Genomic DNA, 24,707 nt, shown 5'->3' on the forward strand with positions numbered 1-24,707 from the left:
AAAATGTAAAGAGGTCTATTCTGGATCACTGGCAATATATAAACCAAATTTTGTACGAAGTCAACCAATAGTTTTGCTGTGACAGTGCTAACAAAGACAGAAACAAACTGAACCAAAAAACGATACCCCTTGCCCCTCCTTCGGGGGGCGGGGTAATTATGGGTTTAAATGAAACCAACGAGGCCAGAATGAGTCCTGGAAAAATATTTCCTTTTTTTTTTTTTTTTGCACCATTACCTAGTGGCTGCCAATGGAATTGCACTAATAAACTAAAGCAGTGGATTCATTCTGGAGCTAAAATCCTTCCCATTTTGTCTGGATCTGAACCACAAAGACTTTAGGTGTTTTTATTCACTTTTTTTTATTTTTTAGTTAAACACCTGAGTGGAAACACTGAAAAAACTTCAAATATTGCTGCAATATTTATGCTTTGTTTGTGAGATTTGCGCTCAATGGGGAGGCTAACATCTCTGAATTAACAGACGCGACATGTTAGACAGACACAAGATGCCTTTGTTTATGCAGATCTGTACAAATAAGTGTATTTAAGATACAGAGTAATGTTCAGTAATGAGACTAAAACCAGACTCAGGTTTGGTTCAGTCATCAGCTCAGGTCGGACAGCAGATGAAAAACTATATCTAATGGGTAAATTTTAATCGCTGATGATAATGAACCAACTCTTTATTTTCATTTAACAGCAGTGGATGGAAACGTGCATACATTTAGAGTTTTTGATGCTAATTTTCAGGTGTTTTCTGTTAAAATTCGCGATAATATTGATGGAAAAATAAAAATCCATGCTATTGCAGCGTAACAGACGTCATTGTGGACTAAATTTAACAGATGTGTTGGTAGAAACATGTTTACTGGACTCAATCCTTGTCAGATTGGCCCCTGTGTTTCTGACTGACACGTTGTCATGGCAACCAAGTGGCGAGAACAGTCTCAGCTGGTTTTACTGGTGAGTCCTGGAGATCCCAGTCTGTTCATGCATTATCTGTGTCCTTGTCCAACCTTCATGTGATGTTCAAGGTGAGAGCAGAGCACTGTGTGTGTGTGTGTGTGTGTGTGTGTGTGTGTGTGTGTGTGTGTGTGTGTGTGTGTGTTTAAGTGGGTCGCTGTGGCGCTGGATCCTGATTGGCTGGGTGTCCCAGGCAGCAGAGGAACCCGATTGGTTTGTTCCAGCAGTAAAAGGAGGAGCAGATCCACTGGGACCTGAGAGCTGCAAGGAACTCTGGGAAACTGCAGCAAGGCCCTCTGCTGAGAAATGAAAAGGAAGAGAAATAAATGTAAAACAGCCACGAAACCAAAGTGAAAGGAGTCCAATGAAAGAGATTCACAGGGAGGTGGAGCAGGAAAGGAGGATCCACAGGATTAATATACAGAAAAAGGAACAAAATTAGAAGAATTAGGACTGAAAGAACTGATTTTGTGAACTGAAATATTACTAAAAACACAGATTTAAAATCAAATCTGACTTAAAATATTTTACATTTTAAAAACTTACTTAAACTCATATATTAAGTAAATGTATGTAAAATGTATTTATTTTTCCTCCATAATCACAGTATTCTGGTGGATTTATCAAACATCTCCTGTAGACTGAGTGCACTTTTTGAAGATTCAGAGGTGTGGAGGTCAGGATTATTATCAAGAAAAATAAAGGAAATTAAAAGAATTAGGAGTGAAAAAATATTTTGTGAATTGAAATGTAACTAAAAACAAGGATTTACCATCAAATCTGAGTGAAACTGTATTTTACACTTTAGAAACTAACTTAAACTCATATTTTTCAGTAAGTGTGTTTATTTTTCTTCCATAATTCCAATATTTTTGTGGGTTTATTAAACATCTCCTGCAGACTGAGTTCATCTCTTTGGTTGTTCATAATAACAGACTCATGTAATGACCTGAAAATAAGAATGATGTTTTTATGACCTTAGAATGAGTCGTTTTTATCAACATGAGCAGTTTCTTTTGTATGTCGTCCTACTTTAACTTGAACAGAAGAAGAGTTTAGTGTTTTCCAGCACAAAATTAAAACTCAAGATGAGGGAGAACAAACTAATAAAAACAGAAACGTTAAATAGAACAACATGTATAAAATATACAAACATAAGAACAACCAGAAAAAGTCAAACTTTTTATATAAAACTAAAGTTTCCAGACTGTTCCACCTCAAAAACAATGTTGAATAAATCTATTTAACTGCATATGAATCAGACTAAATGTTAGAAAATACCCACAATAACCACTGGATAAAACATGAGACTCAAAAACACTGATTAAATATAATATAACGACGGTCTGTTCAGATCCAAATGGAACGGGAGGATTTTCCTCAGAAATTTGACAGACTTTTGTCTTTTTTCTCTTAAATTAAAACTACTTCAGTCTCAGTGAGTTTCTGTTTTTGCTCATACATGTATGAGTCTAATCCATCCATTTACTGAACCTCTTAGACTAAAATTTCAGAGAATATTCTTTGTTTTCTTGTAAATTTGAGGGTTTTTTTTTTTGTAGATTTATCATTCAGATCTCAGAGAATTTCAGATGTTTTCTTCATTAAACCTTGTTTTTTCGTTGTATATTTGAGTTTATGAAGCTTTTATTTGGCTTCTGTTTGAGCTTCTTTCAGTCTGTGCTTCTTCCTTCTCTTCTCTCTTGTATTTTCTGAGCATTGGTGTGAAATGTCTCATATGTCTGACACTTAACGATTGAATTTGCTGAAGAATCTGGACTGAAACAATAAACCAACGCTGACCTTATGGACGTAAAAGTCCACAGTGATGAGTCTGATCCATTAAACTGAAAAGATGTTCATCTTCTGTTCTGATTCATGTATCTGTAAAAAGTCTGAAAATCAGGTGTGTTTTCACCTTTGGTTGCATTTACACAGAGAATCCAATAGGGTTTGAATGAGTTTATTTACATTAAGTTAAAGGAGAATTTGACTTAAAACCTGGAGTAGCTAATATGAATATTAACATATTTAGGGAAAAAGAACTTTAAATCAACTCAACAGCCTTGAATGTGAACATATTCACTGTAAGTTTTGAATTTCACAAACTTGTAAAACTGCAGTTATCGATTATTTTTGCAATGGATTGGTCTATTCAATTTGATTAAATGATTATTTGAATTGGTGGGGACAAAAAGGTAAAAATGTGAAACAGACATGTCTGAAAATGACAAACAGCTTGTCCTTTATTCCAGAACCAGCTGAAAAAAATTACCACAAAAAGTATAAAAGTAAAAGGATGTATAAAAAAATATGTATATAGACATAACAACAACAATAACAACAGTATAAAAGTATATTGTGTCTCTAATGTTGTCTATCTATCTATCTATCGTACGTATAATATTTAGAGATTAATTGTTTCAGCTCTAGTACCAATATTTCACCATAAAAGTACTTAAACATATTCAGTGGATGTAATTAATAACAGAGTGCCTTCATTGTTTTCTGAGAATGGTTAACAAAACAAAATCAACAAAATGAAGAAAATTATCAATAAAATTAAGAAAATAGTCAATGAAATGAGCAAAAATTTTAAAAAAGAAAAGAAAAAAAATTAACAAAATGAACAAATATGAAAAAACCCCAAATGAACAAAATAATTAAGAACTAAGAAAATAATCAACAAATATGAGAAATAATCAACAAAATAATCAAGAAAAACTAAGAAAATAATGAATGAAAATGGTTAAAAAAATAAATAAATAAATTTAAAAAATCAGCAAAATGAATAAAAATGGGGAGAAAAAATCAACAAAATCAAGAAAAAAAATCTTCAAAATGAACAAGAATTGGGGGAAAGACCAACAAAATAAACACAAATTGAGAAAAAAAATTCAACCAAACAAACAAAAATGGGAAAAATGTTTTTTGGTTGTTTTTTTGTTGTTGTTGTTTTACATGAAGAAAATAACCTTAAAAATAATCAAAAGTCCATATGTCTGGAGTTGGATGGAACTCAACATGTTTGTGTTTTTTTTTTTTTTATTTCTTGTTAATGTTGAAGATGTTTTACTGTTATTTTTATTGGTTCTGTTCATGGAAATGCACAGTTCAGCTCAGAAAAATAGTGAGTTTAGATTGTTTTGTGACTAAATGAGTCCTGTCTCATAAATCAATGATTGACATAAAACATTCTGCTTTTTGATTTTATTCTGAAAAGAGGAAATTCGTGAGTAATGACTACTTAAAACGTTTTGGTGTGGGTGATTTTTTTTTATTTGAAATTATTATTATTTGTAGATGTTGTCTGTCATTAAGTTTACATACTTAACTGAGAACATGAGTGATCAGATATTTTATTATATTTTGTTTTATTTATTATTTTATTTGTTTTGTTGATTTTTGTTCTTTTTGTTGATTATTTCATTCACTGATTCATTATTTTCCTCATTTTTGTTCATTTTGTTGATTATTTTCTTCATTTTGTTGATTATTTTATTCGTTTTTTTGACCATTTTATTCATTTTTGTTCCTTTTGTTAATTATTTTATTTATTTTCTTAATTTGTATTAATTTTTTTGATTATTTTGTTAATTTTGTTGATTAATTTGTTAATTATTGTTGATTATTTTGTTCATTTTTGGTTGGACCGGTTCTGGCCCACGGACCTTATGTTTGACACCCTCGTCTCAGATGGAAAACCGTCTGTTTAATAAAACAATCTGCTGTTGTCATTACACCTTCAGAATCACAGTAATGTTACTGTACACAGATTCACTGTGACCCTGAAGTGCTCACAATAATAATTAGGGTGTGTTGCGTTCAGGGACCCTCAGATCCAAGTCCAGGTGACGGAAACAGTAAATTATGATCGGAGACTCTGAGGATCCGGGTCACTTCACCCCCATCCTCAGACCCGGACCCGGACCTCCTGGAGGACCCCGCGCGCGGTCTGCTCCTTTAATGACCCGTTCACTGACTTCGGGACAGGTGAGTTTCGTTCTCAGGTGTGTTGACTGTAAATAGAGACGGATGTGAGAACCTGAACCTGCCCACGCTCTGCCGCGGGTTAGTGTGAGTTACAGCCTCTGTTTACTGTTTGGGAATAGATTTGAGCCGTTTTCTGCCAACAAACCAGGACGAGCAGCGGGCACGCGCACGCGCACACGGAAACACACACACACACACACACATACACACACACACACACAGGTGAAAAGGATGGATGTTTAATGTCAGTCTGATCTTCATTTCTATTGGATTCTCTCTCTCTCTCTCTCTCTCTCTCTCTCTCTCTCTCTCTCCTCTCGCTCTCTCAGGTCGTGCGTACGGCGCATGCGTGCTGGTGCCTGGGCTCTCCTCGGTGCGCCGCAGAGCGCGCGGCTCTCCGCTGCTCCAAAAGAGTTTATCTGCGTCCGGATCCAGATCCAGGTCCAGGTCCAGGTCCAGGTCCAGGTCCCTGAAGGATGAGTGTGATCGATGAGCGGACGGTCCGGCCCCGCCCCCTCAGTCCTCAGTGATCAGTGATTATTGATTAATGATCGGCAGCTGGCGGAGTGCGTGTGCGCGTGTGTGAGCAGGAGTTCAGCGCGTGGGACCGGCGGCTCCGCACTTTGTTCATCCATCCTCCTCCTGCACCGGTGAGTCCGCTTCCCCCTCTGCTGGGTCTGGGGGGTTCTGGTGGGACCACTCTGCGCTCCTTCCCCGCGTGTCCGTGGGTCCGTGGGTCCGTGCAAAAGTTGTTTCCTCGGTTCATTCAGGTCGTTTCTGTCACTGTCATTAAATATAGAAACAGGTAAATTAATTAAATTTCTTTGTCCAGAGGAGTAAAGAACTGTCATCATCATTTAGGTGTTTTTTTATTTGTTTGTTGTTGGTTTTTTCCTGCTTTTTTCCTTTTCTTTCTCTCAGGTTCACATCTTCAGTCTATATTTAAGTCTTAATCTTGAGTCATTTCCTCCTTATAAATGTGAATATTCTCTGTTTTTCCACTCTTCTGTAACAGTAAAGTGCATATATTTCGTAGAAGTGGGATTAAAAGGATTATTTTCTAGATTATATATGGATCCTCATTTGTAGGATTCTGTGGATTTTCATGTTCTGGATCTAATGAAGTGGAGTTGAATGGATTCAGGTGATTTTAATGTTTGCATTTTGGAGAAACCACACACTTGTCATCCTGGATTTTTGGGATATTTTTTCAACATTTTCTGACTAATAATAGTAAATAATCAACATTTAAGATGATCAGTAGCTGCTCCTCAGTGCAGGTTGGTTTTATTTGGGTTGAACCCTTTTAAGACGGTTGTATCTCTGGTGCCAGCGTCATTCAGATGACTGTTATACTATTGACCAAATCCAAACCTCATCTTTTAGCTGTGATTGGGTTCTTTCTATTGGTCTATAACACATTAGGGTAGAGGTCTGCATTGGCTGAGGGGGAGGGGTGGAAGTGGGCAGAGTAGAGAGCAGCAGAGTGCAGTCAGTGAGAGAGCGATGGAAGATTTTTATTACTTTTAGCAGCGTTTCAGTGAGGTTTTAGTGGTGAATTCTTGTGAATAATTGTATATAACAGCGATAGTGCTGTTTTGGAGTGTTCTACTAGTGCGTTTTGACATGTTTTTGTCAAGTTTCAGTGTTTTTATCTATAATTTTTTTGGTTTGTATAGTTCATCGATAGTTGTATTTTATCTGTAAATATTATATAAATGTATTTATATTTGTATGTATTTATATTTTAGTTGTTCCTGAAAAAAGGTACAAAAGAATGGGCAAAAAAGACACTTTCTGACACTTTTATTGTAAAAAAACAAACAAACAAACAAACAAACAAACCCATAAATAAATCTAAGTCTGTTATAATGGGAGTCTTAAAAGGGTTAAAGGTTTAATCACAAAGGTAGGGAAGTGTCTTAAATGTGACTGGAGACACAGTGAGTGGATTTATTTAGTTGTATTTTTCTGTGTGAATGGTTCAGATCGGGTCGTTTCGTCCATGTTGGGTCCAGTTTGTCCAGTATATTTGACTGTTGGCTCCATCGTCCTCATGGTGCAGATGATGTGGTTTTACCGTCCATGTAACAGGGGTGTAAGCAGGAGTGAACAGTAAAAACCAAACTCATTAATCAACTCCAACAGGATGATTTACACATTTACTACAGATGATCGGAAGAAAAACCACACAGACTGATGGGACGTTTATTTACTGATGGACTTCATGATTTTTTTTTAGGTGTCTATTACTTGATTTAACGTCGACTCTCAGGTGTCTTAATTCTTCTTCTTCTTCTTCTTCTTCTTCTTCTTCTTATTATTATTATTATTATTATTATTATTATTATTATTTACCTTCTTAACATTTGGTCCAGCTAGTTTTTCTTCCAAACTGTGATTTTGGATCAGATTAGTTCATCCTGTTCTCATCACTGACATCAGCTCCATCTTCTGTTAGTTTTATTCTTCTAGTGCTTTTTCATTCTGATGAATGAATGAATGAATGAATGAATGTGAATATGAATATTTTAACTTGACTGATGGTTGAGTAAGAAAATGGATATTTATAACAGATCTCATGTTAACCCTTTAACCCCTGACGTGTCTGTGGTGAGTGTTCTGAACCTATGATTTATTTTAAATATTCAGTAAAATTCAACCGTTTGCTCAATGGTTAAATTTCCAAACATGTTGATAGAATAGACCTTTTTCTTTCCATAGACATCTGAACATGCTCAGTGCACCCCCCACCACCTGAGGCATGGGGGGTAAAACACAGAGCAGTGAGTGAGACCGACTCAATATAAAAAAAATAGATGGTTTGAGCTTTGTTTTTGTTTTTTTGTTTGTTTGTTTTTTAACACAGTTTTCTTTGTGTTTTTTTTTTTTTTTGCTGTTGTTTGCAGTGTTGTAGTGATTTTCCTTCTTTTTTTTTTGCTTTGCTTTTACTGCATTTTGACTGTGGAACTGCTTTTTGGAGTTCAACCAGGTGCCAAAAAGCAGCTGGACTGATTTATGTTTATGTTTATGTTTATGTTTATGTTTACGCATTTGGCAGACGCTTTTTTCCAAAGCGACTTACAGGGGAAAACCAATTAAATCACTCAATCAATCAAATTTTATTTATATAGCGCCAGATCACAAAAAAGTTATCTCTTGACATTTTATATATAGAGTTGGTCAAAACCAGACTCTAAGTCAATTTACAGAAATTTAGAAAAAACAGAGATTTAGAAAAACAGACCCCAAAATAAAAACTACTGGGCCCAAATTCAAATCCTTGTTGTTGTTCAGTGTGTTCCAGTTCACAGTTCATGTTCAACATCCTAAATCTCTTACTGGTGTACATTCTGAGTGTCTTATTTAGTAAAAACCTGTCAAACTTCAATTCCTTACTTTGTCTTTTTCTGTTATTCCACCTGTTTTGACCCTAAAACACACAGTAAAACAAAACCACTGAAGAAAAGGAACACAAACACATACTCACAGCAGCTTTAATGAACCTGAAACAGATGATAATTCACAGCAGCACCTTTACCTGGAATCATGTCTCAGAGGTTAAAGGGTTAAATGAAATTAGAACTCCAAATTTCACACATGTTCTTTATGTGTTTGGCTTTTTTTTTTTTTCTTACAAATTTACAAAAAAGACTCAAAGTTAAGACTCAACATTAATCCCTGGGTAGGTGGGGTATCAGTGAGTAGGAGGGGGAAAGTGTTGTGCGGAGGCGGGACTAATGTGAGCTCCGCCCACTTGTTTTTCTGACATTTTTGGTCACTTCAGAGTGCTTTCCGGTTTTGTCACCTGTTGTACATCTTTTTTAGAATTAAGAACCAGGTTAGAAATCATGATTTTTATGACATTTTATATCCAACATCATCAAATGTCATTAATGTCAGAGTTTGGACTTATTTTGTTGTTTAGATGTTTGTGTTTTCAGTCTGTTTTGGTATTTTCTTATGATACGTTTCACATATTTCCATCATTTTCTCTAGTTGTCTTCCATATTTCTCCTTCATCCATACTTTGTCTTTATGGTTTTGCTGAACCCAGATCCAGATCCAGTGAAACCCAACTGGTTTTCACAGATTTCTTCAGAACCTTCAGAAGTGAACCGGTCCGCCAAACAGTTTAATGATGCATTCACTGAATCGGTCTCATTATTGTCAAATAATCCTTTACAAATCCAGCTCATGCATGGACCATCCAAAGCATCCCGTTGTCATGGAGACATCAGTTAGTGACGCCGGGCCTGTAGCGCCCCCTGTAGGTCACACTGAAATACACCCTGTCCTCAAAACACCCCCTTATAAGAAATAATCCACCCATTTCATGCGCTCATCTGTTTTCCTCCATGTCCAGTTAGTTAGATTTAGGTTTATCATCAATGATCCGTCCAGGTCAAATGAACGATGAGGATGAGGATGATGATAAAACTGTATTTTTGAGGCTGTAGCTGAAATGAAACTGAGGGTGTTTTTGACTTTTGACTGAAGAGAAGGGATATTTTAATAAATAATAACAATTTAGGAGAAGTCAGAACCTCACTTTATCTTGTTTTCTCACTTGTACATTTTTTTGGGGGGGGGATTAATTTTTTTTTTGTATAGAAAGCATTGATTCTTTGGACATTTTATACCCAACATCATCAAATATCATTAATGTCAGAGTTTTTAGTTATTTTGTCGTTTAGATGTTTGTGTCTTCAGTCTGTTTTGGTGTTTTCTTAAGATTTTTTTCCCATTTTCATTATTTTGTCTGGTTTTTGTCCAAGATAATGAACAAAATAAGTGAAATCAGAGACTAGATGTGTGTCAGAATCAGAATACTACATTCGTCTAGAGTAAATTATTGAGTGTTACAGTTGCTCTGTGCAATATTAGGAAAAAGTAGCAAGAAAGAAGTTATCAATACTACAAATCTAATATTGATGTTTATAAACTATATGGATATAAATATTGGGACACATTATGTCTACAGCTGTAAGATGTCCTGTTCATGACGATCTGACATAAAAAAAAAAAACCTCAATATTTCTTTAAAGTTTAATTGGAGATTTTTCTTCCTCAGTGAGATGTGAAGAAAGTAGATGGTTAGATGTGGTAGAAAATTATTATTTACAGTCAGAGCATGAAAAAAAAGAGAAATTTAGAAGTAGAACATTTAAAAATCATAGGGATAAAAAAAAAAAAAAAAAATCAGTGTTTTTAAAAATTAAGTCAAAACCATCTCTGAGGCATTTTGGAAACAAAGATAACAATTTAAACCAAACTAACCAATGCAATAATATTCATCCCAATATAAAACTATATCATGACATTTGTCATTATTGTTTTGTATCCCAGACCCTGTATATGTATGTACATACATATATTAAAAACACTCTATTAAAACAATTACAGCAATTTGTACAATATGTACTTGACAAATATTATCAATATAAGTAAAATAAATATACATAAATAAGTGAGCGGAAGTATCATGTGTAATTATAATTATATGGTTATAAGATGTAAAACACACACACTTCTGTTTGTTCTAAACCCATAGAGGTTGTGTTTTTTAGTGGTTTTTGTATCAGCTAATTCATGCTGATGCTGTTTATCTCCCGTGGGCTGGTTGTGGTTCCTTGTGGTTTCCTGTTGTGGTGGTGTTTTCTGTGTCTTCGGTGTCTGTCTTTGGTTAGGTCCATGGTGTGCGTCCTCAGAGGATGCAGACCGACCCGTCCCACGTCCTTGGCTCTGAGGACGAGTCTTCAGCCTCTGGCAGATGATACAGAGGACGCTGCATCACTGTGTCCACAGTGTCAATGTCAGACAAATGGACCAGAGTCTCAACAGGGAGTGGACGGACCAGGACGTTAATGTCAGGTTAACTTTAAAGCAGCAGATGACTTTCATCACAGTTTTTCTCCCATTTGTAAAACCCCAGTGATAGCCTAATCCAGTGTTTCCCAACCTTTTTAAGCCACGGCATATATTTTACTTTAGAAAAATCAAAAGGCACACCACCAAACAAAAATATCACAAAAACTATATTTATTGAAATATAATGCAAATCTAGTCTCAGTTTACTTACTCTGTATGAAACCTGGACCTGTTTAGTTGAACACAAAGCTGACATTCTTGCAGGAATTGAAGAAAGACATGGGGTGTTTGGAATGAGAAAGCTGTGAGGGGTGCATCAGCGACCCCTCAGACGGAACTACGACTTATGCACTCAGATCTGTATAACAGAGGCATATGCCCCCCCGCCCCAACCCGATCCGCGCATCACTAGTGTGGGGGGGTTTATCAACAGAACGTATCACATTGGAGTCAGTTCACTTTCATTTCACTTTGTAAAGGGAAACTGTTGTTGTAGAGTGGATCACTGGTGTGTACAGTCGTATGTATCTAATAATCATCTGTATCTAATCATAACCTGCACAGTGTCGTATTCACATCAGTGTTTTTCATACAGGTTTTTTTTTTTTTTTTTTTTTTTTTGTATTTTGTCAACTAGAGCCATATATGAAAACACAAACAACTTTTTGGTTTTCTTTTGTTTTTTAATATACTACATAAAACCTGACAACAGGTAGAATATTGTTAAAATTGCACTTTAAAAAAAAAAAAAGACATTTCATGTTCACGTTTTATCGTGAATTGATAGTATCTAATTACCCCCCCCCCCCCCCCCCCCCCAAAGGGGAGGCAAGGGGCATTGTCCTTGGTTCAATTTGTTTGTTTGTCAACACTTTAGTAGCAAAACTATTGTTTGAATTGATACCCAATTGGGTTTATAGATTGCCAGTGACCCAGAACAGATGTGGTTGAATTTTTTATGAATTTTTTAAATCTTTTTTTTTTTTTTTTTTCCACTTACTTATAAAGGGGCATAATTTCACATGTCTATAAAAACACCAATTGTGTTTCAATTTACTTCAAACTTGGTACATACGTACATAGAGGCAATTGATATGCTGACATCAGCACATGCATAGACATGATGACATCAGCTGGATGTCATCATGAAATAAACTACAATATTTGCGAGGGGTGGGGTTTGTTGTGCCTGGCACCACTTGTAAATATTTTCATAATATTTATGATTTAATTATTCACAATTTGATTTTTTTCTCATTAAACCAAGAAAAGCATTTGAAGTTATGAAGTTAAGTCATTATTTATAAGTTATTATGTTATTATTGTACTTTAGATCATATTGTTCTAAATGTGGAACCTAAACTAAAACCAGTTCAACACCTTTTATTGTTAATATTTTCAGTGTAATTTTTGCACTAAGGAGCTGGATTGGACCCTTTGTCGGCCCAGTTTTGGCCCACGGGCCATATTTTTGACCCCCCCCGGTCTTGTTAACCGAACCGTGAGCTTTTTCTATGTCTGCTTCTGTGTCGTACAGTCGTACAGTAAAGATTGATCCGACTTTAAGCCAGAGTCTCTGGTTCTCATCCACATAAAAATCAATGGGACCTATTTATAGAACATTAGTAACCACGGGGGCGTCGGTGCCAGGACTCCAGCAGTGGGCAGATTGAGGAGCAGCATGGAGTTACGTCACCACAGATTAGTTTGGAAACCTGCAGAGTCTGCACACAAACGGGTGTTTGTGCATCGATCTGTCAGTTTCACTGTCATCACTGTCCTGAGAGGAAATACACTTAACCAAGTATTATTATCACGGTGCATCATTCAGGAAAATAAAACCACAGATGAGATGAAATGTCTGGATTTTACAATGTCCCAAAATCACTAAAGTCACGATATCTGTCAGAATAATTAGAGTTTGGTTATTTTTGGCTGCAGAGCATCAGCGTGGCAGATGTAGAATGGATTTGCTATAAAAAAGTAAAATGACATGAAAATGTTTACATTTACAATCTGTCCTTTAGCAAAAAATATGAATAACCTGAATAAATATGAACGACATGAAATGTTATAATAGAAATCAGTGTAACTGTACCAGTATTCTGCCTGTTGTTAAATGTTTTGTGTATTTGTAGATCCACTGTGATCTGTAAGTTATACTGTACATGTGGAAATGATAAACTGAGGCAGAATATTGTTAAAATTGCACTTATTTTTCTAAAGAAATTTTGTGTTTGTTTATGTTTTAAAGGATAGTTTATAGATGTAAACATTTTCATCCTGTAATTTTACTTTTTTACACTAAAACATAGAGACAAGTTAGTAGTTGTCATTATTTATAGATTATTATGTTATTATTTTACTGGTCAGACCCATAAAATAAGAACAATAAATAAAAAATAATTCAAATAAAAAAATAAGCAAAATCATGTTAAAAAATCAACAAAATGATCACATCTCGTCAGATGCGTCATCAGGTCATTTCCATATTTAGGTTCAGTTTCCTCTAAAGTCTGTTTTTATTTGACCAGTAAAGACGGCCCTAGGGCCATTTACAACAGATACAACAGAGGGTTAAACACCTCCAACAGGCACACACATTTAACCACAGCATCCACTTCAGCTGCACCAAGGGGACGTCTCTGATTGGCTGCTTAGTGAAGGGGGCAGGGACTCTGGAGGCGGAGCCTACAGCTGCTAACATTAAACTCCTCTGGGTTTTATCGATACTGTTAATGCCAGCATCATTTCACTGAGTCAACCTGCTTTAACTAGTGTTCATGAATAATCTCCATGACGACCAGGCTCTGTTTCCATTAAAGCCTTGGATGATTTTCATACTGAATAAGCTCCGTTTCTGATGATTTCATTTCTAACTTTATATGTAACTTCCTTCAGACAATGTTTACAAAGTTTCTTCACAGTTTTGACAAATTTAGATTTTTAAAATTTTTGATGAATTTCTGAAATACTAAAAATGTTTCTTTCCTTCTAACGCTCCATATTTTGATGGTTTATAACATGTAAATGGTTACAGATATCAATATAGTTCCTATTGATCACTGATAGAAGTCATGTATGGACTTTGACTGAATTAGTTGAGTTCTGAAAGTACCACCCACTTCTGTTGGCAGATTGATCTCCTTCATCCAGACCACAGGACTGGAACATACAGACAGAACCTGACAGCCTCACACATTCAACTGGTATCGTTTCAGATAGAACATGGACACTTTTTAAAATATTTTTTTCTTCGTGTCGTACATCTATACGACCCGTGGGCTGTTTGTGAGTTAAATCCACGCTGTATTTCCTCATTTTGATCTCAGGTTGAGTTTGTGTTTAGTGCGTCTGTGGTCGGTCTCTGAGTACTCCAGAGTACTGCAGTACCTGCTTGTGTTGCAGTACATTTGTGTGGGTGAGTCTCCTCATTACTCCCATTCTGTCTGCTGTGATTTATGGAGCTACCTGAGTGTGGAGTGGGGGTGTGGAGCGGGAGTGGGGGTGGCAGTCGGCGACGGCAGCTACACCTGCTCACCGTGTCGTCTCAGGAAGTTTTAATTAGTTTCCTGTCAGGTGACAAAGAGGAAGTGATGACAGTAATGAGATGTGATTGGCTGATTATTGTCCCCAGCGCTGCTGAAGCGACGGCGGTGAGTTCATAGTCGCAAACGGAGGGTGTGTAAATAGGACAGCAGTGATGAAGTGTTTCCTCACATTGTGTGTCTCTGAGGTATTACACACACACACGCACACACACAGACAGTGGGAGGTTGTGAAGGTCGCACTGACACACACTTACTCACTGTGTTTAGTTTAAAGACTGTAGGACATTTAAGACAACATGGACATATCAGTTAAAGACAGTAAATGCAACTCGCTACATTCATTAAACACACAATTACACCCCCCCATAGAGGTCCTTCTACTCACCTAAAGTGTGTCATACACACAGCGTTGCACTAATGTCAGAATGTTTTTTACAGTTTGTTTTTAACTAAAAAAAAATTCTTCAACTTGAGCCATAAACAAAAATACTCAATAACTGTCATAATTCAACCCTATAAATGTCATGTTTGTAATGTAAACAAACCATATTTTTAATGCAAAAACCATATATTAAAAAAACTTTTAAAAAATGTACTACATAAAAATTGGATTAGTTTTTATTAATTAATTACTTTATTACTTTATTTATTTATTTATTTATTTTTCATCCTTTCATCCTTCACCATTCATGTCAATGATTTACACCAACATTGGTTTATATTCATTACTATTTTTTGTTCTTGGTCAAATGTTAAATGTTACAATGTGTCAGTGTGCATTTTGTACTCACTTGGTAGAAGGGTGTTAGTGTAGGAATTCAACAGTTTATAATGTGTGGATTTTAGTGGATGGGTCAAATTAAAAAAAAAAAATCATACAAAAATGAACAGCTTTTGAATTCTGACCTAAAACAGATCGTGAAAAATGATTTGACCTTTAATAACATATATTATTAAGTGTGCCTAATATGCTCACCTGGATACCAGAAGGTTAAAGACACTCTTATTTACACTGGCTTTTAATACAAATGGGTGATAACCTATAAATAATAATTCCAAAGTTTCTTCCTGGTTTAATGTGAATAAAATATTACATTATGTCTATAAATAATGACAACTCAAAATGTTTCTCTTTTAGTGCAAAAAACCCCCCATTAAATTATGAAAATATTTACATTTGAAATACTATTCTTTAACAATAAAATGTGAATAACTGAACAAATATGAACAACTTGAAATTTCTAAAGAAAATTAAATGTAATTTTAACAATTTCTGCTTGTTACTGTTTGGGATTAATAAAATACATCTATCTAAATGTTTGGTGTTGTTGTAGATCCACTGTGATCTATAAGTTGTATATGTGTATGTCGAGGCCCAAAACGGAACCTGGCCCGATTCAGAATCGGGCCGGCCCAGAATGGAATTCTATACTAGGCCGGCCTAGAATGGAATCCTGCTGCTATAATGTTATTTTTATACCATGTTTAATGCAAATGATCTAAATTATTACAAAAATCAATACATGGAATTTGCAAATATGTGAAAAAAAAATGAAACAAACCACATTTTAATTGTAAACTATAATACACTTTATTTACAAATAGAACCTAGTGGTACTCCCCACCAATATATGGTACAGTGAAATCAACTGAAATTGACAATAGTTACTCAAGGTATGTAAGACTGAAAATGTAAAATTATGACAAATTATGGAATTATGGATCTTTTTCATTAAACATGGTATAAAAATAACATTATAGCAGCAGGATTCCATTCTAGGCCGGCCTAGAATAGAATTCCATTCTGGGCTGGCCCGATTCTGAATCGGGCCAGATTCCGTTTAGGGCCTCGACATGTATATCAGAAGCTGAGCCATAATATTGTTTAAATCGCACTTAAGAAATTTCAGGTTGTTCATTTAATTTGCATTTTTTAAAGCATAGTCTGTAGATGTAAACATTTTCATCATGTAATTTTACTCTTTACACTCTAAAACACAGACATGTTTGGCGTTGACAATATTTACACTTTATTCTGTTGTTATTTTACTGGTCTGATCCACTTGTCTGACTGTAAAAATGTGCCACTTATCCACGGATTAAAACATTTTTTAAACATTTCATCTACTGAAATGTGTAACATATGTTACATTAGGAGCAAGAGCATCATTCAGTAGAAGAGACAGTAAAATAAAATCACCAGAGATGACATATTTAGATTTTACATCCAAAAAATCATTAAAATCATAATATCTGTCAGAATAATCACAGTTTGATTATTTTTGGTTGCGGAACATCTGTAGCAGATGTAGATGAAGCAGGAATGGATTATTTTATGTGTTATAAACCAGGGATGTTAAAGTCATTTTAGTTCAGGCTCCACATTCAGACCAATATGATCCATAGCGGGTCAGACCAGTAAAATAAGAACAGTAATAACATTTATACTAATCATAGTGTTTGACCAAATGGGGCAGCTCTAGTTTTGATGAAGCATCGGCTGAAGAATGAACTCATCTGTCAACAGACATTTGCATCAGTACAAACAGGACAAAAGGAGATGTAAAGGTGGAGAGAACTGGACTAAAGAACCTCCATCAACTGAAAACAACCTCTGTTTGTGCCTTGGCTCATGTTTTATCTGTTAATTTGATCATTTGTGTACATAATCTGGATATAATAAGATCAGGTTTATTTTATTGCATGTAATACAGTTTTTTATCCTTCCATTATCCCCCGTAGATGTCTATTAATCACCAAAAGCACAGAATCTGCACAGGGTCGTAGTAAGGTCAAAATGTTTTCAATACAGTTTGTTTTGAACTTTTTAAACTTTTTTTGTATTTCATCAACTTGAGCCATAGACAAAAATACCAAATACTCAAAAACTGTCATTTTTTTAACCTTTTAGATTCCATGTTTGTAATGTAAACAAACCATATTTTTTTGATGCAAAAACACAAAAACTTTTTTTTTTCCAATATTCTACATAAAAATTGTATTAGTTATTTTTGATTTTTTTTATCCTGGCATATGTCAATGATTAACAGTAACATTGGTTAATATACATTATTATTTTTTGTTCTAGGTCAAATCTTAAATGCTAAAATGTGTCAGTGTGTATTTTGTACTCACTTGGTAGACAGCTGTTAGTGTAGGAATTTAACATCATTTATAATGTACTGATTTAAATGGATGGGTCAGAATTAAAAAAAAAAAATCATACAAAAATGAACAACTTTTGAATTCTGACCTATAATAATATGACCTTTTGCCAAGTGTGCATAATATGCTCACCCAGATACCAGAAGGTTAACTGATAAAACTTCATGAACTGATAATGATGATATGAAGTTGTTTTATTCATGTGTCCTTGGTGTGATTTGAGGTGTAGTTAGTTGGACTGTTTATTTAGACCCTGATCCTGGGAGGCGTGCATAATACGCTCACCTAGACACCAGAAGGTTAACAGGAAACTGTCAGATGATGATAATGATGATGATGATGATGAAGAGTAGTTTATTATTCAACACTAGTGGATTCACTGTGTCTGTCTTTTCCTGTTGGGTCTGTGGTTTTGACATGTAGTCCAGTCCCCTCATCCTCATCCTCCTCGTCTTCCTCTTCCTCCTCTTCATCCTCATCTTCTCTCTCCTCCTCCTCGTCCTCCTGGTCTTCCTACTGGTCTTCCTCCTCCTCTTCCTCCTCTTCCTCCTCCTCTTCCCATGGTCTGAGTTTGTGTCTCGAGTTTCTTCTTCATTAGTCGAGTGCAGCAGCTGCTCAATGTTTGATGAGTTGTGATGCTGAGAAGGAAGTGATGTCAGAGTCGTGTTCTCGCCTTTCCAGGTCGGGCTCATGTTTTTCCGGTTTCAGCTTCACATCGTCCGTCTCCTGCTGAGGGAAACGGGGACGTGGAGGCCAGAGCCGCCGTCCAATCAGAGGATCAGGGTCACCACCACGGTTACCGCGGTGATAGCAACCGATGGATAAGCAGTTATGAGAAGGAGGATTTTCACCATTAGATTTATATAGACAGACTAGATTTATTTAGCTATTATTATTATTATTATTAATGATAATAATAATAATAATAATAATAATAATAATAATAATAATAATAATAATAATTTGTCATACATTTTCAGTAGGAATACACTGATTGCAAAACTCTTGGCTTATCTCAATGTCAAATTTTTTTTATGATGTTTTTGTCATTATTTATCACCCCATAACAAAGAAATCATTACATAAATAAAAGTCTTTCAGTTCATTGAATAAATACAGATTAAAACATTTATTTATAAAAAGAACTTTAATAAAGACTACGGATAAATGTCTAACAGTGCCATCAGTGAAAACATGTCTGATGTAATGATACCAATGTCCTACTGATATATCATCATATTTTTATTAAATAATGAATATATTCCTATTAAATTTCACTGTTGCACTTTGGCTGTTTTATATGAAAAGTGCTTAAAAAGTATTATTATTATTATTATTATTATCATTATTATTATTATTATTATTATTGTTGTTGTTGTTGTTATTGTTATTATTATTCATTTATTTGTATGTATTTATTATTTTATTCATTTATTTATTATATTTGTGCTGGTTTTGTATGAAACAATAGTCCAGGGGGAAACTAATCGTGTAAACCCTGTCGCTGTGTTTGCTCTGATCGTCTCTTCATGTGGAAAATGACAAAATAATCTGATTTAGATTTTAATTAATCTAATTACAGTCACATTGTTGTTCTGTGGAGTTGTACAACCACAGAAAAGTCCAGTGTGAGTTTGTGAAACTGGATTCATGTCCAAAATGAAACATTCTCTGTGTTTTTTATGCTAATTTTGTGTCAGATCACATTTAACACTCCTGATACCGACGTCCCTCCAGGAACATATGGAAGTGAATGACAAGTCAACATTTCCACATATAACATTCCAATACTTTAAGTCATTCTTATGTTGTCTGACTGTAAAAATGTGCCACTAATGCACAGACTGAAAACAATTTTAACACTTCATCAGCTGACATGTGCATCATATGTTTCATCAGGGCAGTTGTTCACATTCTGTTTCTTGGTGTCAGTGTTGCATTGTTGTATTGGAAATACAAGGTTAACATTTTAAATAGCTACCCTCTGATAAAATGTAGAATGGATAAAAAAAAAAAATTTTGGCTTCAGACAGATTTTTTTTTTTCTATTTGGGGCCAAAATTGCTCTTTAGATTCTAAAGGTTCCCGACCCCTGACCCAGAGGAACCAACTTAGACCATATGACATATTAAACTCAGTTGTGATCTAAGTTCATAGTTATCTCCTCATGTTGCACTGGAGTACCCCAAGGTCCAGTTTTGGTACCACTTTTTTTTTTTTTTTTTTTTTCAATTTACGTTAATAATTTACCATCAGTTGTCAATAACTGTGCTCTTCAATTATATGCTGATGATACTGTCATATTTATACTTGACAAGATTGGCTTCTTTATAAATTATGTTGAAATAAAACCAAGTCTTTGATCACGATATTTGGTACTAAAACTTTCAAATACAAACTTGGTTCTTTACAAACATGTAATGATAACCATTACACATACATATTAAGTCTTTAAAATACATATTACTTATTATTATTATTACTAATTTTTACAAATATGTATTAAGTATATCTTATGTCAACATGAGAATCAGTGTATTTTAAACTGTTCACACAATTGTCTCCCTCAACATGTTTTTTAGAAGCTTGTCTGTCATCTGAACCTACCTATTTTAGATTACTTTATCATTATTATTATTATTACTTATCATCAGAATGCATCTGAACCTGAATCAGAAATTTGTCTGAACCTGAAACTGAGCAGGTTGAACCTTTAATAAAAAACTCAAACAACATAATGTCTGAAAGTCCCTTATCCACGCTGACATCTGAACGCAGCATCAGCTCACCATCTGACTGGACAAAGTGGGCGGAGTCACTCGCTGTCTGTCAATGTTCAGCAAAGTGCGAGTGGTAATCTCTATTATTAGACCGCAGATTATATTATCTGCACTGCAACACACACACACACACACATACATACACACACACACATATATATCTGTGGATTATAATCCCAATCCCACAATCCCCGTCTGCCTCAACCAATCCTGTCCCACCAGATCTTGCACGGCCTGCTGGGTAACCTACATGCAGCTGTGTGTGTTAATCCGTGACAGGCTGTAATAGATGAACATCTGGTTTATCTCCGAGTCAGAAACTGGAAACACGATCAGACACTCGGACACGCCTCCTGAATTTACCGCCTCGTATTTAGTCCAAGGAAACAGATCAGTTTGGTCAATTAGAATGAGTTTGATCAGTTTGAAAAAATAGAAACAAAAGGCAATGAAACAGTTATGTTTTTCAGAGATAAGTTCTGTCTTAGAGACTGCAGCCTCTAGAGACAGTAAAGAGTAGAGGTCATCAGAGTTTCCTTAAAGGAGTCGTATGTAGGATTGTGGCCAAAACTGGTACTGCAGTCACATTCAAAATACTGTAGAGTATGATCCCCCCCCCCCCCCCCCCAGACCAGGGCCATGATCCAGCATGAGCATCTACAACAAGGAGCTACCATGGCAAGTGACGAGTCCTACACCGGTATTTATACTGGGCCCAGTTTCTTCACCTGGGGTCAGGCCAGGAGGAGAGACCGCGGCCCAGTCCTGGTGAGACCGTGGGCCCAGTCCTGGTGAGACCGTGGGCCCAGTCCTGGTGAGACCGTGGGCCCAGTCCTGGTGAGACCGTGGGCCCAGTCCTGGTGAGACCACTGGCCCAGTCCTGGTGAGACCGTGGGCCCAGTCCCGGCTCTCAGTGACTCTTACCAGGTGGTGAGACCGTGGGCCCGGGCTGCAGGAGACCATGAAAGGGCCGGCGTCGGTCTTCAAATTCTTCTCCGCTTTCAGTCGTCTCCATGTTTCAAAAGCATCTCCTATACACATCCTTGTTTTGTTTCTCACTTTGTCGCGACATATTTGGGAATAATAAGAAGCCTTTGAGCTTTATTAACGTCAGACATTTATGATCAGAAATGTTCCAGCTGCAGCTCCGTAGGAACTGGCAACCTGGATACTGAAACACTACTGACTTGGTGATTGGCAGATAGGTGATGGGTGGAGCATCAGACCAAAACACAAAAAGACAACATAAACATTATTTGTGGGCTGACACTGAGCTTTTCAAATGCAAATATTCTGTCTGGACTCCTACTGTCAGTGATATCAGTATTTGAAATGAACAGGATTCCTTAATGTCTGGTGACATTCAGGGCCATTTTATGATTACTTGGAGCATAATTCTTACATACAGCTCCTTTTATGTTTCTAAATCAGAGGAAATCAATTGAACCCTTTTTCTGGACAGTATTGGTTCAACCTGACTGAAATCATTCTGGTTAATAACCCATTATAAGCTCTTTACATGGACACTAAATATGCAGCCAACAGCCTCTGTTCCACCACAGAAACTTTTATCATTTATCCTGGATTCTAAAAAACCATGGTGCGTTTCCACCAAATTAAAATCAGTAAAAAAAAAATCCCAGTTTTCTTTTACAGGAGGAGGTTAATAGTTCAAAAAGTTGAGTTTCATGAATCAACAAGTTTGATCAGAACAGAATTTAGATCTCTGGAAATCACTGGATCATTTCAGTTATACTGACATAAGATGTGATTGATGATTATTGATCCCTGGTGATTGATTCCATTGCGTGTCACAGATGATAGACTGTAGATTTATTAACTAATCACAACATCAAATCATTGGATCCATTAAATTAGAATTAATGTAAGATGTGATTGATGATTATTAATCCCTGGTGATTGATTCCATTGCGTGTCTGGATGTGGATTCAGATCCATATGAACCAGATTCTACTCATGATGTGTTTGTTTTAATCCTCTCATGTTTGAGTGACATCCTGCTGCGGTTTATGTACATCTTCGGATTAGACGCTCGCTGTATTTAGACGACATTAAGTTGACGTGTTTACCCCTAAACAGCTTTAACCCTGTAGATTCACACACGCCGGCCTGTGTTTCGTCCTCATAGTGGCGGTCGTTGTGGCGTTTTAACCTTCACACCAGGACGCTGCGACTCCTGCTGAGTCTTTAAATAGCTGCTCCATCAGGACCTGACACCTCCTTCTCAAGGTGAAACTCAGCTGTGAGCGACGCTAACCGCTAATTCTAATGCTAACACAGCAGCCCCAACGCCAACCGGCCTCAGCCAATGAGGAGAGGCGTCAGACCGGGACCAGCACCACCTGTCAATCACAGATGACAGAGGAGCTTCTGTTGGCTCTAAAATGTGATTAATGGTCCATCAGAGGATCGTTTAAGAGCAGGACTGTCAAACTGATGTTAGTTCAGGTTCCACATTCCACTAAAATAATGTAGAAAAAAGTCGAATTACATAATGAAATTGTTTACATCTACAAACTATCCTTTTAAAAATGTCAATAACGTGAACAACCTGAAGGTTCTTCAGAAAAATAAGTGTAATTTTAACAATATTCTGCCTCAGTTTATCATTTACACGTACATTATAACTTCCAGATCACAGTGAATCTACAAATACACAAAACATTTAATTTCAGGCAGAATCTTGGCACAATTACACTTAATCTTCTTCATAAATTTCATGTTCATATTGAGGTTATTCAGATTTTTTATTCACAGCTCAATATGATCTCAAATCTGCAAAACATGCACCAAAATAAAGAGAAACATCAGCTAAATATTGTTAAAATTACACTTATTTTTCTTAAGACATTTCAGGGTATTCTTATTTGTTCAGGTTATTCACAGATTTTGTTAAAGGATAGTTTGTAAATGTAAATATTTTAATGTAATTTTACTTTTGCACATCACAACAAAGAGGAAAAGTTTGTATTTGTCATTATTTATTATTTATTTTATTTATTTTTTATATAGGTTATTATGATTGTATTTTACTGGTCTGTATGTGGAACCTGAACTAAAATGATTGTTAATATGTTCCATGTAATTTTGCATTTCACAAATTCATCCTGGATTGGACACCTTTGGGCGAGGTGGTTTTGGTCCACAGGCCGTATGTTTGACACCCCTGCCTTAGAGCTTTTTGCACCAGTTTTCTTCATTTTTATCCCACCTGCCAATTGGCCATGAGCTATTGTGAAGACGTGTCCGGTGTCGTCTTTGTCATCATCTTGTAACTTTTGTTTAGATGTTTAAGATCTTTTTCTCCAAAAATTACTGGTAGGATTCATTGAAAAAAATTATGTACTTTCCTTGGGACAATTTCTGCAAAGTTTATTCACAGTTTTGACAAATTTAGATTTTTAAATTTTATATATATATATATATATATATATATATATATATATATATATATATATATATATATATATATATATATATATGTATGTACACATATTTTTTTTAAATTATTACAAGTTTGCCTTTCCTTATAATGGTCCATATTTTGATGCTTATAACATGGTTATAATGGTTAGAGATATCAATATAGTTCCTGTTGATCACTGATAGGAACCATATATGGACTTTAACTGAATTAGCGGAGTTCTCCTCCAGTCAAAGTGTCTACCCACTTCTATTGTGTTACTTGTCTGAGCTACAGGGACATCAGCCCTATTTTTTTCTACATTCTATACATTTCCTTTTCTTAGTTTTGTTTTCTCGCTGTGATCATCAGCTTGACTCGCCTCCATTTGACTCCATTTGACTGAGTTTGTCACCAGTACATTGTATTTCCGTCCTGTTCGGCTGTTTTGTCAGACCTGTGGAGGATTCACTTGACCATGACGCTCTATTCACTGTTCCATTTTCCACCTGCACATTTTATATCTGCGTTATCACACCACTGACTTCCATACGCAACGTCTCCCATGAGGCACTGGGTCAATGTCATGTGGTTGTTTAGTGAAAGAACTGAACGTTCTCAACATCCATCATGTTTTAGAAACTTTACTCCATAAACAGGACATTTAGGTAAAGGAATGCAGTAGAACAAATGATATAAATGATTCAACAACATTATAAAAGACAGAATTTATGACATAGCCTTGTAAATTTAGTTCCAAGGAGACATAACATTTATCTTTTTGGCATCAAGATGGAAACATGTGGGAACCACTGCCCTCCATCTCCATCTCATACTCACCAGAAATCAGGTCACATGATCTACACAGTTTCCCATAAAGTTGGACTAATGTTGTTTTCAGACTCATTCCTGGTTAATCACCTTTGACCGGTTCAGTGATGACACGCTGAGTCCCAGTT

General features: G+C 35.8%; 1 protein-coding gene across 1 annotated transcript in view; it reads left to right on the top strand.

Annotated features, from left to right (window-relative positions):
* The first annotated feature begins 5,327 nt into the window (after nucleotides 1-5,327).
* The window catches only part of znf385b (zinc finger protein 385B), a 73,292-nt gene continuing 53,912 nt past the window's right edge, over nucleotides 5,328-24,707 (top strand). Inside the window, exon 1 of the mRNA XM_030125051.1 lies at nucleotides 5,328-5,607. The gene's annotated coding sequence lies outside the window, so the exon portion shown is untranslated. The remainder of the gene's footprint in view (nucleotides 5,608-24,707) is intronic.

Source organism: Sphaeramia orbicularis, chromosome 21 (genome assembly GCF_902148855.1).
Source record: "Sphaeramia orbicularis chromosome 21, fSphaOr1.1, whole genome shotgun sequence".
Taxonomy (NCBI): domain Eukaryota; kingdom Metazoa; phylum Chordata; class Actinopteri; order Kurtiformes; family Apogonidae; genus Sphaeramia; species Sphaeramia orbicularis.